The following is a 20,565-nucleotide window of genomic DNA, read 5'->3' on the forward strand; positions in this document are numbered from 1 at the left end:
TCTTTTTCTCTGAAAGATCTAGGTATCCTGTGTGTAAAAAATGCGTATTTTATGATTGGTATTTTGCAAATATTAAAATGAATATTATATGCGGTGTGTTAGAAAGTTATGCTGTATTAATTCTCTTAAGGAGTGTGTTAAATATAGTTTTAGGTTATAAAAAAATGTTAAAATAGAAACTATGCTATTAAGGATACTTTTTAAAAGAAAGGACTCGCAGGGAGATAGCAGCCACAGGACACCTAAATCTTTCAGAGAAAATGAATTTATTCCCCTCTTAACAGAAGCAACTAACTTCTTCCCGCCTCAAAGGCGCTGTTAGGATTCAGAGGAAGAAGTTGACGATGACCAGACAGAATCCTGTGTTTGAATGGAATTTATGCATCACGTCTGTAGTGTATGAATATGCAACAGGTTATTGTTTTTAAGGGTTAATCCTTTGTTTACAGGTGTCCTTTTTTGGGCTTGTGCTGCCCAGAAAAAGGTACCCGGATGTCTGTAACTCTTTATTTTTATTGTCTCATATGGTCCTAATTCAAATTGTTCAAATTATTATTACTCTAATTGTATTACTATTTTTATAACCATTTTATTACTAATAAACTTTTAAAATTTTAAAAACAAGTGATTGACGTTTTTCACAATTATGGTAGCAGAGGATGGATAACACCTCGCTGCCGGTACTTTAGGAGAGTCAGAGTGGGGAAGGCGCACTCTGCCCTCTTTGGCAGCCTCACACTGTTTTCCCTACTGTAACCGACAGACACAGGTTACGATCAAAAGGAGGCAATAGAACAAAGAGAAGGGAAAAAGGCTCCCTACAACCGCGGTAATTGGCACCCTAAGAGTAGTAGTGCGCAGGAAGAGCCTGGGAAGGAAAAAGGATTGCTAAGTACTGCTTGAGGAGGCAGTGGGGGGGAGATGAATGTGTGTGAATGAGAGGCAGGCTGGTTGTCCCAGACCTGCCAAGTGAGTACTGGAGTCTCCCATGCTGCGTTCCTGTCTTTTTTCAAGAAAAGTGGCCAGTAAAGAGATGAAGTGAGAGATAAGAGGAGTGAAAGAATCCCCCGGGGTACCTGGGACTGGGTCTCAGGGAGGGGTTGGACCCCTCGGAGGTAGGGAGCAAGGTTTCCTAGCCCAAATCTGTCACCCTGGGTTTTTAAGATTTTCTAAGCCTTCTGATGTTGACATTCTTGTAGTGAATTTTCTCACACACTTTCTGTAAATAACTCATTGTTTTGCATTCCTTTATGGAGGAGGAGAGAGTTGATGGACTGTTGGTTTAACCAGTGGCATTGGAGAGGTGCCACTGTCACCCTCCAATCCACTGTCACTTTTGGAAAACTATAAATGTTGGAGTCAGAAAATAAACGGCCTTTTTTTCTCTTTCACCTTGAGAACGGTGTGAGCGTGTGTTCTTTTGTGTCCTATAGCGACACAAATCCACTAGGAAATGGGTAGGAGGGGCCCCTAAAAACCTGCTGGGTCGAGGGATTTACATTCCAAGAGCATCCAAGAGCAGGGCTGAGCAGAATTCTGCCAGAGTGAGGATATACTCAAGAACATCCAGGGTTGGACAACACAACTAGATTGAGGGATGAAAAAATGCCCAAGAACATCCAGGGTTGGACAACACAGCCAAAAAAAATTTAAATGCCTAAGAGCATCTGTAGTTGCATCACACCGCTGGGTTGAGGGACAGAAAAATGCCCAAGAGCATCTGGGGTTGGACAACAAAGCTGGACTGAGGGAAAAAAAACCAAGAGCATCTAGGGTTGGACAACATGGCAGGATTGAGGGAAAAATTGCCCAAGAGCATCTGTGGTTGGACAACACAGCTGGATTGAGGGATATCCAATAGCACCGGGACTGGCCAGTAACACCTAAACTTGTAATAGGTGATGAGAAAGTAAAAGTTACTTTATTGTTGACTTGTTGTGTGTGTGAGAGTGAGCCACACACAAAATCAGCCTCAACTTCCTGGGTGGGTGGGAAGGGGGGCAAAGGAAAGAGTAGTGTGTGACCCACAAACCAGGCTATTGTTCCCCTGGACAGGTGGGGGCTGTGGCTGAAGAATGTGATTGACCTGCAAACCAGGCCAGTGTTCCCCTGGGCATGTGAGGGAGCTGTAGCTGATGAGTGTGAGTGATACGCAGACAGCCTCACAGGTGAACAGGCAACGGAGGCAACCAGAGTCAGGGCCCTTCCAAGAGGCCTGGAGATACTGAGACCTAGAGGCCAACCCCAGGGTGAGGGAGGCCACAGGGCCCCATGATTTTCTCGCAATAAAGATCCACTTTGTGTCTTGAGGGTGTGAAGGAATGTGTGAAGGTGAATGAGAAATAAAAGTGAGTGAATGTAGACGAATGAAAGTATAGGTAATGTGGATTGTGCATTTTAAGTTTTACCACATCTCCTTGGAGGGAGGTGCATTGTGTTGAAAAGTAGGGTGAGAAAAAAGTTTGTTTTAGGTGTAAGGGGTTGAAAGAAAAATGGTATTTAAGCTGTTAGTGAAAGTGAGAAATAGAGGCAGGAGATGAATAGATAAGATCCTGAAAATGGAACAGAAAACCAGTAAGTTAGATACAGAGAAAAATGGGAGAATAAAAGCATACTAGAGGAGATACCCCCAAAATAGCCCTTTGGGAGTTAAGTTAGCTAACAGAAATACAACTCCTTGCAAAATACAGAGTATGCAGAAGTTGATAAGAGAAACATGCAAGCTATGGAAAAAGAGAAATTAACCAATTATACATTACATTAACCCAAGAAATTGGGTTTTGATAAAATCATAAAATAGTAGACCATTAATGCCTATATTTGAAAGCCCCTTTCAGGTACTCCTCATTGCTAATCCGACTGTGCAGACCAGAGGAAAGAGTTGGACCCACATCACCAGATTCCACCCCACTCTCCCTCTGGCATTGGACTGGACTCCACACCACTCTCTCTCTGGCATTGGACCGGATTCAACATCAGTTTGTCCCTCTGGCATTGGACCAGAGTCCACATCACTCTCACCCCCTAACTCAGGACAGGATTCAACCACATCACGAGTTAATTCACCTGAGTATACCATTATAAAAGGACCAAAAAGACTTAAAGTTGACTCTCAGAAGGAAGAGTCAAAAAGACTGATGAACTGTATAGGAAAAGAGTTTGGTATCAGAACCATACCATATCTTAAAGTGTTATAAGACAGTTCTGTGTTTAAAATAAGTTTGTAAAAAAGTTAAAGACTGTTAATAAGTAATTCTGGTTAAGTTCCCCCAATTTATTACCAAAGACTCCAGGTTAATCCTCTACAGAGCACTCCCCAAGGGGAAACCAAAATTAGTAAGGAACAGACCAAGAGAGGTTTAACCAGAGAAGCAAGTAGAAGGGACTCTAAAGAGCTTGGAAGCTTCTTCTCAGCTAAGTCCCCAAGAGGCAAGGCAGGGTGGGCAGGTCAAGCAAGATGACCCATACCGGACTCTTGGGAAGGGTAGTAATGATGGCTTTCATTGCTGGTGGTGCTCTGGGGAGCCCAAGAGAGCCTCGCAGTAAGTGCTACCAATCCCTCTATGAGGAGGAAGAAGTAAGCTCCTTGTTGAGAGTCCACACCAATTCTAACCCTTATTGTGTTAACCTCTCCCAATTCGTCCTTTATCAAGAAAATAAGAGAATGTATTGGATAGCCCAAAATACCACCACTTTTAGGCAGCAACTCCTGGGAGAGTGCCCTGTAGGAGAAGCCTGGTTGTGCTTTGAATGTGATGCTGCTGAAGCAAGCTTAGTAGATCTGGTCAAAGGAAAAGAGATGGTAAAAGCAGTAAGAAAGATGGTTTGTAAAAGGTATTTAGCAGTAAAGAATTCTGCTACCCGGTGGATCCCAAGAGATCCAAATAAATTAGAGTCTGTTGAGAAAAAAGAAAGAGACAAGCGTACCCACCATGAAGTATATGAATGTTATGAGTGTACTGAAAAAGGGATAAACCCCTTTTGGAAAATGAAAAAACTGTGTAAATATTGGGAATGCCCAACAGAAACTAAGAACACATTTCAAGAGAGCCCTAAACACCTGCTTTTGATCTCTGGTACTACAGCATACACTAAATTGTCAGGAGACTGGCCTGGCAGTTGCACCGCTGAAATGATAAGACCAGCTTTCTTCTTATTACCCAAAGAAACTGGATCAAGTTTAGGAGTTCCTATATACAATGATTTAAGAGAAGCCAAACAGAAGAAGCAAAGTGCAATAGAAATTTGGAGAATCCAAAATTGTAAGGGGCAGGTTCGGACCCCGATATCTATGTTAAATAGAATCATCAGGCTCCAGGCAGTATTAGAGATAAAGAATGCAATCATTAGAAACATCTCAAATGAAATATAAAAAACTAGCATATGTAAATAACCAAGAACAAACTCCTACACTTGGTTCCAGATGGTGGGTTAACCTATGGACTTTCAAAAAAGATTTATGGGAAAAAGTAGCTTTCCTCACTGTGTGTATACTTGGAGGATTGTTCTTTTTACTATGCTTACTTCCCTGCTTCATTAAAATAGTAGTATTGGCCCAACCTAAATATCTCAAAAAAATTTAACCTGAAGAAACCAAGAAAAGTAACAAAGTTAAGTAACCATGATTACCAGAGTGCTCAAGAAATTTATAATCAATACAACAAATTAAAAAATGTGATGCTCATGAGTGAGAAATTGCAAGTTGATGCGAGCTTAAGTTTAAGCTCAATCAAAGAAAAAGAGGGGGGACTGTTATAAGTAAAAAAAGCTGTCAATTTTTTTAAAAGGTTGCAGAGTGAACAGGTTAAACCAGTTGCTGCCAAGGTGGAGTTCTACCTGTTTGTTATTGTAATCACCGGTCCTTTTCGTTAACTACTCCTTTTGTATCAGTACTGTCCTGCCTAGAAGCCAGGTTGAAAGCCCTCCTCTGGCAGTGAAAGGAGGGGACATGGGGGGGGGGGGGCATCAGAGGGCAAGCAAATTAACCTCGGAACCAGCATGCCATGGGAAAGCCACCCCACCAAACTTACCAAAAGACCCCAAAAACAATGAGCCAACACAGAATTAAGAGATCAAAGTGATGTCTGGATGTGAGGAACAAAGTACCGAGCCTGCAGAGATGCTGAGAACCTTTGCTGCCCCTCGCCCCTCGCAAAGACCTCATCTGGAGCCAGGGCCCCTGGACGGCAAACCCGAAAGTTGTAACACAGGGTATACCCCCACTGCTCTCGTGAGGATGAGACCCCCAGCTCTGCCCCCTAGTGGACAAAGCTGCACATTCCTCCTCCTCCGAGTCCCCCTGGGAGCGACGACGGCGAAACTGTGGACCCGTGGAGCTTCCCAACCTTGAGCTGATCACTTCTAATAAAGGCATTAAAAGGAGAAAAAGTCTCCTGCCCTGTTCATTTCATATACCACATGCTGGGGTGGGGGGGAGATTGTAAGAAAATAACATCTTTAAAAAGCAATAAAAGAAAAACGGTGACAGAAAAAGGCTGGGAACAAAAGATTATCTCATCCATATCCCTTTGTTCCCCAACTCGTTCGTGGCTGCACTCCCCAGCCCCTGTGCCGGCTCCGGCACAGTCCGTCTGCCCCAGTCACGGCCGCCTGGCCCGCGGTTGCTCTGCCGGTTGTGCCGGCGGGGGTGGGGGTCTGTCCTGCCGTGTGGAAACATGGTCACCGCACCGACCACACCGAGGGGGGTCCTGTCGGCCCCATCCCCGGCTAATCTGCCCGGGCCGGCTACCACCGCTGCTGCCAGGGTCAGTCACCAGCTTTGTCTCGGCCGTATAAGCTGCCATTATCCATGTGGAGGCTATCCACGCTCCAGCTCAGTCTGCACCGGAACACCCCCTAGAGCGATTCTGCCTGCAGACCCCGCCTTTGGAGGACCGAGACTCGGCGCTATGCCGACTCCCTCCCGTCCTGCCCCGAGCTCCGTTCCCTTGGTAACCACAGCTCCGGCTGGTCAGGGGAACTCTTTCTAAAGGAATCACCTTATCGAAACATTAAAAGTTCAGTTAAAAGAAAGCCCTGTCCTGATTCTTCCTAAAAATACAGGAGAAAGGCTATAGAAGATAAAAATCCAAAAAGAATGGGATAAAGGGATTGGTCTATTTCCATTAAGAGAGGTTCCAATAGGAGGGGGCGGACCGGGGTTTGTAAATGCCTCTTTGACTTCGTCTGAGGTCAGAAATTTTAAGAAATAAATAAAAGAAATACTTGGAGGGTCCCATAGGCATAGCTGAACAACTAGACCAATTTTTAGGTCTAAACATTTATACATGAGAAGAGATGCTGTCTATAATGAAAATAATATTTTCTCAGGAAGAAAAGGCAATTAATCAAAGCAGCTGGAATAAAAACTTTGGAAAAAAAGATAATCCGCAGGGACCCCCAGAGAACACAAAATGCCAACTGTACGTCCTGAGTGGGGTCAAAATAATGAGGGCAGGAAACACATGAATAAATGTGAAAAACACCAATTACTTGTTTTCAAAATTTTAAAAGTTTAATAGTAATAAAATGGTTAAAAAAATAGTAATACAATTAGAGTAATAATAATTTGGACAATTTGAATTAGGAAAACATGAGACAATAGAGACAAAGAGTTACGGATGTCCGGGTACCTTTCTCTGGGCAGCACAAGCCTGAAAAAGGACACACGTTAACAGAGGATTAACCCTTAAAAGCAATAACCTGTTGCATATTCATACACTTCAGACATGATGCATAAATTCCATTCAAATACAGGATTCTGTCTGGTCAGTGTCAACTTCTTCCTCTGAATCTTAACAGTGCCTTCGAGGCAGGAAGAAGTTAGTTGCTTCTGATAAGAGAGCAATAAATTCATTTTCTCTGAAAGATTTAGGTGTCCTGTGGCTGCTATCTCCCTGCGAGTCCTTTCTTTTAAAAAGTATCCTACGTAGCATAGTTTCTATTTTAACATTTTTATAACCTAAAACTATATTTAACACACTCCTTAAGAGAATTAATACAGCATAACTTTCTAACACACCGCATATAATATTCATTTTAATATTTGCGAAAAGCCAATCATAAAATACATGTATTTCCCACTTAAATATAATAATTACATAAGGGAATAACTGAGACAGCATATCAAATGCAAAATGGAAAAAAAATGGTTTTTAACTGAGAGCTTTTTAGAAGGAAAAGAAGAAACTCCAACTAAATAGATAAGCAAACTTAAGAGAAATAGGAAAATGGTCCTAAGCAAGCAGAAGAGCTGAAAATCTTGAAAGAGATGGGCACAGAGGAGGAATAGGGAGGTCATAAGCTCTATTTTTTTAGGAGACAAATACCATCTGGACCCTGTGATAACTTAAAAAGTGGGTCCCCCAGAAGAATTTGTATTAGACACCGGGGCAGAAAGAACCTGCCTGTTAAATATTCCAAAAGGTTATAGTGTGAGCAAACATACAGTGAAAGTAACAGGGGCAAAAGGAGAAAATTTTACAGTTCTGGTCATTAAAGATGTGGTACTTGAGGGAGGAAACTAAAATTTGGATGGGAGATGTCTTATTGGTCCCAGAGGCAGGTAGCAATTTATTGGGGAGAGACTTACAAGTGCAATTAGGAATAGGAGTTATACCAGAAAATGGAAAAATGACAGCTAGAGTTTTAAAATTAGGCCAAGAGGATGAAGAAAAAAATCAACAAAGTAGTTTGGGCTGGAGAAGGAAATAGGGGAGGATTAAATATCAACCCCATTAGGGTTACAATTGAGAGAGAAGATTGTCCCATACGTGTATGTTAGTATCCTATACCTTTAGAAGGAAGGGAAGGTTTGAAGCTAGTAATAGAAGGACTAATAAAGGATGGGACATTAGAACCTTGTATGTCTCCTCATAATACCCCTATTCTCCTAGTAAAGAAGTCCAATGGGAGTTATAGACTAGTACACGATTTAAGGGAGGTTAATAAAAGAACTCTGACTCGCTACCCAGTAGTACCAAATCCTTATACTCTTCTAAGTAAAGTCCCATCCCAGCATCACTGGTTTAGTGTAGTGGATCTTAAAGATGCTTTTTGGGTTTGCCCACTAGCCAAGGAGAGCCGAGATATTTTTGCCTTCAAATTGGAGGATCCAAAAACTGGGAGAAAGCAGCAATTAAGATGGACAAAATTACCACAGGGGTTTACAGAATCCCCAAACTTATTTGGGCAAGCTTTAGAAACAACACTACTACATTTCCCTACTCCGCCTGGAATACAAATTATCCAATATGTGGATGATCATTTACTATCTGGGGAAGCTGAAGTGAGAGAGGCTACTATACAACTTTTAAATTTTCTCTGGGGGAAAAGGATTAAGGGTATCAAAAGGGAAGTTGCAATTTGTAGAAGCAGAGGTAAAATATCTTGGACACTTAATTAGTAAGGGTAGTTGGAAGCTCAACCCAGAGAGAATTGTAGGAATTTTATCCCTTCCCCCTCCCTCTACAAAGAGGGAAATCAGAAAGCTGCTGGGATTATTGGGATATTGTAGATTATGGATTGAGGGGTACACACAGGCAGTCAAATTTGTCTATGAAAAATTGACAGAGGGAGATGATATAAAACGGACCAAGGAAGATATTGTTAAATTAGAAGGGTTGAAGTTAAAACTAGCCTAAGTACCAGCTTTAAGCTTACCCTTGTTAGAAAAATCCTTTATCATTTATACATAAATACAGAAAATGGAGTAGCTCATAAAATTTTAAATCGGGAGTAAGGAAGAGCAAAAAATATCTAGTAGCTTATTTATCAAAGATATTAGACCCAGTAAGCCACAGCTAGCCAGTATGTATTTAAGCTATAACAGCTACTGCAATCCTAGTAAAAGAAACTTGTAAGCTTTCTTTTGGAAGTAAATTAGTTGGGTAAACCTTGTACCGTCTGAGGTGTGTTGAATCAAAGAAAAAAAAAAGAAAGTAAGAAGAGAAGAAAGGGAGAAGTTGAAGTAGGGGGGTGGTTAGCAGACTCTGGGATGTTGGAATGTGGAGTGATGACTCTTGGTGCTAGAAGATAGCAGAAGTGTGAATGCGTGTGTTTTTTTGGTTTTTTTGCATGAAAGACAGGGAAGTGTCTTAACATATGGTTGTTAAGAGCCGAACTGGGGTTCGGAAAGGGTTTAGCAGAACGGGCCCTCCTTGAAGGGAAATGAGGATAAGTTGACTATAGAAAGAAAAGGAATGTCAGGAGCACCTGGGGACACCAAGTTTGGGGTTGTCAAGGTTGGGAGGTGTTTGACCGCTCCCATACGAGCGGCAGGGTCTCGGGGGCTGCGGCAGGGACCGATTCATGGAGGTGACCCGGCGGCAGTGCTGGGAGCAGATGACAGAGGTTTGCCGGGCAGGAGCAGGCTGGCTCTGTGGCGGAACTGCCGGGGTGGCTCCCAGACTGTCGGGGTCCTGAGTCCAGGATGGCAGTGTAGGCCCCGGTAAGTGGGTTGAGAGAGGGAGAGAGAGAGAATGAGAGAGAGAGAAGAAGAGAGAGTGAGGGGGCAAAAGGGACCCAAGGTGTGCTCCCAGGGCCCTCATGCCCGTGGCTGTTCTCCCCTGCTCCGGCCCTGCAGCGAAGTGGCAGCAGTAGGGGAAGGGCGAAGAACAGCATTGACAGCAAGGCTGTGAAAAGAGGGGGAGGGGGCTAGCACTGAAAGATAAAATCAAAGCAGAGATTGCTGACTCTCCAAACCTCACAAAGTGGTTTATTTTTCTCAAGTAAGAAGTTTTTGTTTTGTTTGTTGTTAAAAAGAATGTTTGTTGTTTTTTGTGTTTTTTTGAAAAAGAAGAATGGGTTTGTAAGGCTAAAACAATTAAATGCTGCCCAAAAAGTAAAAAGCAATAGATGTGATTCATCTCGTGTTAAAATCGGCCTGGCCTGTCTTATTTAACTAACTGTAACTCACAGAAAGAAGAATTTGCCTCTGCAGTTCTTAGCATAGCTGGATATAAGAAGAAGACGCTGCTGTGGAGAAAGCTTTTAGCTAAACCCAGAAAGTTTGGAAGAAAAGCAAATGGTAAAAGTTAATGGAGTGTTGTCTTTTATTACTATGCTATTAAGAAGTCCTTTCCAGGTACTACTGAAACAGCAATCTGAACCATGGAAAGAGGGTGGATTCATGCCAGCAGAATCAAAGGACTTGTGAAGGAACCTGAGGAATGGACTATCACATTTAAACCGGATGATACCAAACTGACTTTCCAATGGGGACTGAGTGGTAATGATTTGGGAAAACCCAAATGATCCAAGAAAGGTACAAAGAATAGCACCTAATTAAGAAATAAGGCAATGCTTATATCACTGGTTTCAAGCACTGCCTGAATAAAACATCTCCTTGAGGAAGGAATACTTCAGACAGAAGGATCAAGACTGTTTTTGTATTCTGACCTTAGCCTGTGAATTGTACAGGAAGAAGGTGAATTACCATTTCCATTAGTAAATTTTATTTGATTCATTCCGATATGGGACATGCTAGCTGCGTTATAAGTAAATGCTTGAATTGTGGGAATAATTAGTATTGGAGTTCACAAAATTTATGCTCTTGTTGCAAGAAGTGTTAAAGTAAAAACTTTGTTTTGTGGATGGGAATTATTAGTGCCTGTTGAATGAGAGATACCTGAGAAATGGTGGGAAACCATAGTTAAGGAGTGTCAAAAGCAATTCGCCTGGAAATTAGTTAAGAGAAAGTGACAAGGAAATAGAGGGCAAGACCAGATTGGCCTCTGTATTCACCACCAAGAAGATCAAATACACTTGCTGTGGGTTGCAACCTCACAGGCATGGGAGGTGGGAGTATAAGCCATACTGGACCTCTGTTATTCCTGTTTCTGGCACTCATTTGTTGTCTTTTCCCTTTTGGGATACCAGCAAGATTATGTCACAAATGCTACAGAAAGCATCACATGGAAAGAAACCAAAGTTCCTCTTTTATTACACACACCTATGTCAACAGCCACTGTTATAACCCATCCAAATTAAGAACCTGTAGGCAAAACGGAGAAAATTATTGGATTACAAGAAACTTAGGAAAAAGTGGTAATAGATTTGGAATTGAATGTCCAAAAGGAGAGAGATGGATTTGTTTTACATTTAATCTTAAAGATACGGTTCAATATTTGGTAAAAAAACAACTAGTAAACAAAAAGGTAAAACCAGCACAGCAATTTAACCCCGTATTGACCCTAAATTATATGTTGAGTCGTATTACAAGACTCCAAGCAGTTATAGAAATGATAACAAATAAAGCAGCCCAGGCATTAGAGTTAATATGAAGTCAGGAAAGCCAAACAAAAACTGTATCAGAATAGGTTGGCTTTGGACTATTTGTTGGCTAAAGAAGGCGGTGTTTGTGGAAAGTTTAATATATCAGATTGATGAAAATTGATGACCACAGAGAAGTCATTCTAGAAAAAGCAAAATAAATCAAAGAAAAAAAATACATATAATAACCCAGGTACCAGTCCAAAAATTAGAAAACAATGTGAAAACCTAGCTGGTGGGGTAATGTATTAGAAGAAATTAAGATTGTTTTTTCATTTTATGTGTTACAACTGTTTTGATATTTCTTTCATGTGTAGTCCCCTGTTTTATTTTGCTAGCATAGTCCAGAAGAAGCAAGTAGACAAGAAATATTGCTCAAGCCAAATGATTTACAAAGAATAAGAGTGGGGATTGTGAAAAATGCGTTTTATGATTGGCTTTTCACAAATATTAAAATGAATATTATATGTGTTGTGTTAGAAAGTTATGCTGTATTAATTCTCTTAAGGAGTGTGTTAAATATAGTTTTAGGTTATAAAAAAATGTTAAAATAGAAACTATGCTATTAAGGATACTTTTTTAAAGAAAGGACTCGCAGGGAGATAGCAGCCACAGGACACCTAAATCTTTCAGAGAAAATAAATTTATTCCCCTCTTAACAGAAGAAACTAACTTCTTCCCACCTCAAAGCTGCTGTTAGCATTCAGAGGAAGAAGTTGATGATGACCAGACAGAATCCTGTGTTTGAATGGAATTTATGCAACAGGTTATTCTTTTTAAGGGTTAATCCTTTCTTAATGGGTGTCCTTTTTCGGGCTTGTGCTGCCCAGAAAAAGGTACCCAGATGTCTGTAACTCTTTGTTTTTATTGTCTCATATGGTCCTAATTCAAATTGTTCAAATTATTATTACTCTAATTGTATTACTGTTTTTATAACCATTTTATTACTATTAAACTTTTAAAATTTTAAAAACAAGTGATTGGAGTTTTTCACATGTGATTGCTATCTTGGTGTGAGTACCTCATTCCTCTCTTTAAAAAAAGTATTTCACATAGCGTAGTTTCTATTTTAACATTATGTTATAACCTAAAACTATATTTAACACACTAGTTAAGAAAATTAATACAGCATAACTTTCTAACATAGCATGTATAATATTCATTTTAATGTTTGCAGAAAGCCAATCACAAAATATGCATTTTTCACATACTATAATGCAAAACTGCAAAGAACCCCAAAAAGATAAGCTAAGCAATGCACCTAATGATTACTACAAAAGAATGCCTACAGTGATTAAGAAAGATGCATCACCTGTTGCTCTAATACTTTACCTCTTCATCCAGATATCCTTTAATCATCAGCTGGGGGAAGCTGTTACAGTGAAGGACTGGAGAACCATGCCCAGTAACTGAGAAATCCTGTGTGTCCAACTTTGCAGGATTGTCACAAGGCTTCCTGACTTTGCTCTCAGAGTAGCCCAGCTTTTATACTGTTAAACAAGCTGACATAACATCTAGTTTCATTCTCCTGTTGGCTCTCTTCCAAAGCCTGGCCAGGGCTCAAGGAGGAACCAAGGGAGTTGTCTTTGATCCTACTACCCCCTAGCAAGGCCAGATGTGGCCTTGTCCAGTTTCTAGATACAGAAAGGTAAATACATGTTTTGCCAGTAAATGGATACATATAACAATACTCTGTTAATGTGTGAATATATATAACATTTTGTTGGAAGGTTCATCTAGAGGTCAACTGACTCAGTGCCTGTTGTTCAGGCCTTAGTACTTCAGAAGCACATGTAAAAATTGTAAGTGATGTGTAAAGCATGACTTTGCAGAAGAAGGGGATGTTGAACTATTGGTGACCCCTGGAAGGAGGGACAAAAGGGACTGACAGAGGAGCAGACGTGGCAGCTGGAAAGTTCTCTCCAGCTATAGAGGAACAAGGCATAAGTGGTTAAGCCGACAAAAGAGAAGAAGAAAGATTTTGGGTTTGAGAACCACTGAAGGCTTTGGTAAAGTTGGAAAGGTATCTGGTCTGAACACAGGTCCCTGACTGAAATGATATGCTGAGGAGGTTGGAAGAACTCAAGTTTTGTTATATCTTTGACCCTCATCCCTGTAAAATGCTAGACCTCACTGAAGAAGAATAAGGCATCAAGAAACACAAAAGAAATCAATCTGCTGGACTCTGGTCACTGCAGCTGCAAGACTGGTTTCATGAACTCTCCCCCTGGATCCTGGTTTGCATTGCACCTTGCCTGCAATTTTAGAGACTATGGGGGTGGGGGGGCAATGATTTTCATAGAGGGAAATTTTTATATTAACTAGACTTATGCTTTTGATTATTGAAGTAGCAATTGTTCGTTATATGATTTTCTGTATACTTTCTTTGTCAGTTGTGAAAAACGCCAATCATTTGTTTTAAAATTTTAAAAGTTTAATAGTAATAAAATGGTTATAAAAATAGTAATACAAATTAGAGCAATAAGAATTTGGACAATCAGAGTTAGGACAATAAAGGACAATAAAAGCAAAGAATATGAACGTTCGGATGCTTTCTTCAAAAAAAGCATGGCTCACTAACAAAGGATTAACCCTTAAAAGTAATAGCCTGTTGCATATTCATATATCTCATACATGATGCATCAATTCTTTTGAAACTAGGGATTTCTCTGGTTATTGTCAACTTTCCTCCTTAATCCTGTTGGTGCCTCAAAGATGAGAAGGAGGTGGAAAAAAGTTTGTCTTTTCCGATAAGGAGGCCTCTTGGGGATTTTGATGTCTTGTTGCTGTTATCTCTGTGTGATGAATTTCTTGAGCTAGTTAGAAAAAGTATCTTACATGGTATAGCTTTTATTTTAATATAACGATATAGCCTAAAACTATATTTAACACACTACTGAAAATGATTAATACAGTATAACTTTTTAACATAACACATATAATACTCATTTTAATATTTGCGAAAAGCTAATAATAAAATACGCATTTTTCACATCAGCCATGAAAAGAGACGGGCAAGACTGATAGGTGATCAGAATCTGATTTTATTGTGGGATCCAAGTGCTTATATACTATTTTAGGGAGAGTAGTAATGTGTACTACAATGATTAGGTTAAAATCACATACACAAACTGATGCATATTACAACATCTCTTGCTTGCAGAGTTTAATGAAATTTTCTTTTTCTGGTAAACCTGTCTGATTTAATCTTCTTGCAATCTTGATTTAATTATCAAAGTTCCGTTTGCTTTTGCCAAGGTATTTTGTTTATCAAATCTCTTATGCTAATAAGGTCCAAACTACTCTCTGTCTTGTGTACCCCAACATTTCTTCTTCTTTCCTTTCTCCTCTATCTGCTGGATTAGAATCCCCCTGATGCCATGAGAGGAAATGTACCATTACTATAGTCCTGGTCAATGTCTCGAGCCAAGGGGTGTTGTGAGAGACTGGAGGAGATTGCCAGCTCAAAACATCTTGTGTGCATGTGTGGGAAAGGGACAGGTTGGGCCTTGCCTTTGGTGAGGAGATGCACTGCTACATATACCCCACCCTCCGTGGCTCTAGGAGATTTCGGACAAGAGGCACGCCACACCAATTTCTCCTGGGATTACCAGTGATTTGCAGGTCGGCACCCCGGGGACAACAAAGGACAAAATAATGAAAAAGAAGAGGGGGAAGAAGGGAAAAGCCCTCTGAAAAACTGCAGACAGAAAGATCTGGAGGATTGTGAGTACTGCACATGTTGGAGATGGAGTCCAGGAGTGTGCTTGGGATGTGAGTAAGATGGAATCTGGGAGCAAGACTTGGGAGAAAAGGCACCATCCTCACAATTGGTCTGGCCAGGTTGCCGGTAATCCGAGTGCATGAACTCCAGCTACAGGTAGTACTGCAAGGGATCTGTAACAGAGTCGGTCAAAGCTTAAGGACATAGGACAGTTGGGTGGGACCCGTGAGTGGAGGGAACTGCAAGCGGGGGCGGGAACTCAAGAGCACCTGGGAGAGCCAGGTTGAGAGTTACCAGATTTAGGGGGTATTAGATTGGTAGTGAGGACAGCTGATCGGCGGGGACCATGCTCATAAAAGACTGGAAGGCTATGGGGGGCGGAGCCACTGCAGCTCCCCTACGACACCCACCAGCACAAAGGAAGCTGCAGATGGCAGGCAAGGGCAAGTCCATGTGGACGGCGGGGAATCAGAAGTGCTAGGCGCAATAGTACCTGGCGCTGACGGCCCTGCTAAGGGTGCTGGCGGTGCCTCGGAAATGCTAAGCATAGTAACATCCAGCAGGGCCGACTTGGTTGTATGGGGGGCTCCGGACCGCGGGCAGGAGCAAGTCCACATGGGCAGTGTTCAGCAGTTGCCTACACTGGTAAAAGACAGGAAGGCTCCAGGGTGCAAGCTGGCTGTTTTACACATGACTAGGCTCAGGCCCATCAGGATTCCCCATAGGCGTACTCCTCTGCCTTTGCCTGCGCCCCCTGGGGTGCCACCAGCGGCCAGGAAGACCATCTTCTCGGCAGCAGAAGTATTCTTCCAGGATCTCACTCTCCGACCAAGCTGCATACCTCCTCTTAAAGGCGCCCCACCTTGATACCTTGACTTCATCTCCGCTGCAAGGTACTCTGATCGATTTCCAGCCCTCGACCTCCAAGATCTCAGCCTTGGAATCTAGTTTCCCTCTTATACTGTTCTTGAATATGTGATGCCACTCTCGAGAATCCAATTCTATTATTCCTAAATTTGTGGCAAGAGTTAATATGCGGTCAGTCAGTTCGAGTTCTTCCTCCAAACACCGGGTACACAACCCCTTCGGCCACTGTCCCCTTCTACAATGTATAACAAAGACTTCCAGACAGTACTCGCACTTGAAGTACATGAATGGATAACATACACAATTTGGCAGTATACAATTTATCCTCTCTCCGTTGGTCATTTACTTGGACAGTGCAGCTTTATCTTTAAGTCTTCAGGGGAAGAGGTGATCCTCCACTTAGGAGCCCCCTCCTCATGCTCAACCTTTTTCACCCATGACGCGTGTGACCAGCCTTTTTCTGCTGTCCGAATGTCCGTGTCTGTCGTCAGAAGGACAAGAAAGGGACCTTCCCAGTGAGGGGAGAGGGGAACTTTTTTCCACACTTTCACAAGCACTTTGTGTCCCAGTCATAGTTTGTGGATAGCAAACCCCAGAGGAGCACTCTGGGATACTATCCCATGTTTCCTTAGTTCCTGTAAATTCTTATTTATCGCTATCAAGTAAGGTTGAATTTGACTATCCTCCAACCTGGGGTGTCCCACCAGCATTCCATGTTCATATGGCATTCCATACAACATTTCAAACAGTGAGACCCCCATCTCTGAGAGAGGCATAGTCCTGATATTAAGCAAGGCAAGGGGGAGGCACTTCAGCCAGGACATCCGGGTTTCCAATATTAATTTTGATAATTGCGCTTTCAATGTCTGATTCATTCTCTCCACCTGTCCCGAACTCTGGGGATGCCACAGAGTGTGGTATTCCCACCAGATGCCTAGAGCCTCAGCCAACTGCTTAATAATCTTTGAAGTGAAATGAGTTCCCTGGTCCGAATCTATCTAGTTCACTACCCCATATTGGGATACAATTTCCTCCAAAAGTATTTTGGATACTGTTTGACCTGTTGCCCTTGAGTTCAGAAAGGCTTTGACCCAATGGGTCAGTTTATTTACTATTACTAACAAGAATTTGTACCTTCCCACCTTGGGCAGTTCAGTAAAATCAACTTGAATTCTTTCAAATGGTCGGTACGCTATGGGTCTGCTTCCCAGGATTGCCTGTTGTGCCTTAGCTCGGTTAACTTTCTGGCAGATCAAGCATCCTTGTACCTCCTGCTTGGCCAATTCATAAATTCCTCTGCACCCAAAAAATTTCAAGAACTGTTCTGCAAGGCCCTGTGCCCCCCAGTGAGTTTGTTGGTGCAACCTCCTTAAGATTCTTCTGATATAACCCTTTGACACTAATTATCTCCCGTCTGGTAATTTCCACTTACCTTCCTCCAATCTTCTCCCAATTTTCTCATAACCTTCAATTTCTTTTTGGGAGAGCTGTGGAGGATATTCTGGAGCCTCGGTTCCTTTGATCTCTGGGGTACTTACCATCAGTAACGCTGCGGTTTTGGCCTCTTTGTCTGCCAGGTTGCTTCCCCGGATTCAAAACTGCATTCCAGCCTGATGCCCTTTTACGTGTACTATTGAAATTTCCTCTGGCTCCCTTACTGCCTCCAAAATTTGCCTTATTAATTCTCCATGCACCAGTCCCCGTCCTTGAGTGTTGATCAGCCCTCTCTCTTCCCAGATCTTCCCGAATGTGTGGACCACCCCAAAAGAATATTTGGAGTCTGTAAAAATGGTCCCCTTTCTCCCTTTCAGCCTTTTCAAAGCTCTCAAGACTGCGTACAGTTCACATGCTTGAGGCAACCATCCTGCATTCTATCACTTCTCCTGTCCTACCATCCACAATTGCATGTCCTGATTTCCTTTTTCCTTCTATCACTCTCACTGATCCATCCACAAACCATTTTTCTCCCTCTTCTAATTCCTCCTCCTCCAAATCCAGTCTTATCTTGGTCTGCAGCTCCACCACTTCTGCGCAGTTATGTACGAACTTCTCTGAGACCTCCCTGAACAAAAATTGGGCTGGATTTTGTGCAGTCGTTGTTCGTAGCTCCAAGTCGGGCAAGTGAATCAAAATGTTTTCATACTTTAGCAACCTAGCGTCCGTGACCCATTTATCTGCCTTTTGTTGTAGTATACTCCGCACATTGTGCGGCGCCTATACCACCAACGGGGCCCCAAAGGTTACCTTCTTAGCTTCTTCCACCAACAATGACACAGCTACAATTGCCTGCAAACAAGTGGGCCAACTCCTGCTTAAAGGGTCCAGAAGCTTAGATAAGTAACCTACCAGTTTCCTGGCCCCCGCTCTGTCCTGCGTTAACATGCCATAGGCGGTGTGACTGTTGACATCCACAAACAACTGGAATGGCCCTTTCACGTCGGGGAGGCTCAGCACTGGTGCTGCCACGAGTGCTTCTTTTAATTCCTTAAATCTTTACTCGTCATTTTCAGTCCATTTCTATTTGTCACTGGTGAGCTTTTCATATAAAAACTTTACCTTCTCACTGTACCCTTCAATCCATTGCCAGCAATATCCCAAAAGCCCCAATAATTGTCTCACTTCTCTCTTTGTCTGTGGAGGAGGCAGGGCAATGATCCCTGCCACCCTCTCGGGGTCTAATTTCTTCTTACCTTTCGTTAACCAATGTCCCAAATACCTGACTTCAGGCTCTGTGAACTGCAGTTTTGACTTACACACTTTCAATCCTTTGTCCCCTAAGAAATTCAAGAGCTCTATAGTGCTCATCCTTACATCCTCTTCCCTTGGACCAGCAACCAGTAAATTGTCCACATACTGTAATAATTTTGTTCCTACCACTGGTACAACGTGACTCAGCACTTGCTCGAGTGCTTGCCCAAACAAATTTTGTGAGTCCACAAACCCCTGAGGCAAAGATGTCCATCTGAATTGCTGCTTTTGGTTGGTTTCTGGGTCTTCCCACTGAAACGCAAAATAGTCTCTGCTGTCCTTAGCTAAAGGACAAGGACAGGTCCAGAAGGCATCTTTTAGATCAATCACACTGTACCACATGTCCTCGGGAGAGACATTATTCAACAAAGTGTAAGGATTTGAAACCGTGGGGAACAGTGTCTTAGTCCTCTGGTTCACAGCCCTTAAATCTTGCACTAACCTATAACTACCATCTGTTTCCTGCACTGCCAATATCGGGGTATTATGTCCGGACATGCACAGCTCCAATGTTCCTTTCTTCACTAATTCTTCGATCACTGGTTTCAGCTCCCTCCTCCCTTTCCATGGGAATGGGGTACTGCTTTACCCTAATAGGGTCTTCTGGCCTCTCAATTTCAATGTGAATTGATTCAATGTCCAACCTCCCAGCCTCCCCTTGAGTGTACCAAACTTTTGGATCTATCCTCCCTTCATCCTCAGCAGTGAGTTGGTACAACCTCACCTTGAGCTGGGAATTCTGCACCACTAGGCTGGTTTCTAGTTTCACCATCAGATCCCTTCCCAGCAGATTGTATTCTGCTTCCTCAACCAGTGAAATATTTCCAATGCAACGCTTATTCTCTGATTCTATTTCCATGTTTTTAATAATTGGAACTTTAAAAGGTTCCCTTTTTGCCCTGATTACCATCATAGTATCATCGCTTATAGAGCATCCCAGTGGTAATCGCTGTACAGTGGTTCGCTCGGCTCCAGAATCTACTAAAAACACTACCTCTTGCTTGTGGGGTTCCAATCTCAACTTTATCAAGGTCTCCTTGGATGTCCCAGACCCCAAATTAAAAATCCCCTGACACCTCTAGTCTTCCTGAAACATCTTTTCATCCTTGACTTTCTTTGGACAATTCCTTCGAATGTGGCCCTTTTGGTTGCAGTAAAAGCACTCAATATCCTTTTTCTGGTTGTTTGGGTCCTTACCTTGGGAAGAGTTCTGCTTCCTCTGTGGCGCTGACTTTGCTGAACCCTTGACCTGTTCTTGTTTCTGTGCTTCCCTTACTGCAGCCACTAGTACTTTTGCCTGGATTTTCTGTTTTTCCTCATCCCTTCTCATGTAGACTTTCTGGGCGTCCCAAAGCAAATCCTGTAATTTTCTATCTTGCCATCCCTCTATCTTTTCTAGTTTCTTCCTTATATCTTCCCACGCTTTTGCCACAAATTGAGTTTTCAACAGGACCACCCCAATTGGGGACTCAGGGTCCATTCCCGAGTACATTCGGAGGCTCTTTCTCAGCCTTTTCAGCCATTCGGTGGGTGTCTCATCCTTTCCCTGGCACTCCCCGAGTACTTTGCTCATGTTTTGCCTTTTCGGCACCGCCTCCCATATACCTTGTATTACCATGTTTCTGAGGTTTATCATCCTCTGTCTGCCTTCCTCCGTCTGGGCGCTCCAAGACGGTTTCTGGTCCAGCCATCTCTGGTCTCCTGTTTCCCCTTGTGGGTTCCTGTGTTCCCAGTCCCTGATTGAAGCTTGCCTGATCATTTCTCTTTCCTCGTTGTTAAACAACGACCTTAATATTGCATTAAGGTCATCATAGGTGTAAATGCCAGTTCCTAGGAACTCATCCAGTCTTTCTGCAACCCCCAACAGATCATACATCAACTTCCCCATCTCCTTTTTGAAAGCCCTGACGTTGCTGGTATTGATCAGCACATTCACTAAGCCGATAATTCCTGGA

Source organism: Molothrus aeneus, chromosome W (assembly GCF_037042795.1).
Source record: "Molothrus aeneus isolate 106 chromosome W, BPBGC_Maene_1.0, whole genome shotgun sequence".
Taxonomy (NCBI): Eukaryota; Metazoa; Chordata; class Aves; order Passeriformes; family Icteridae; genus Molothrus; species Molothrus aeneus.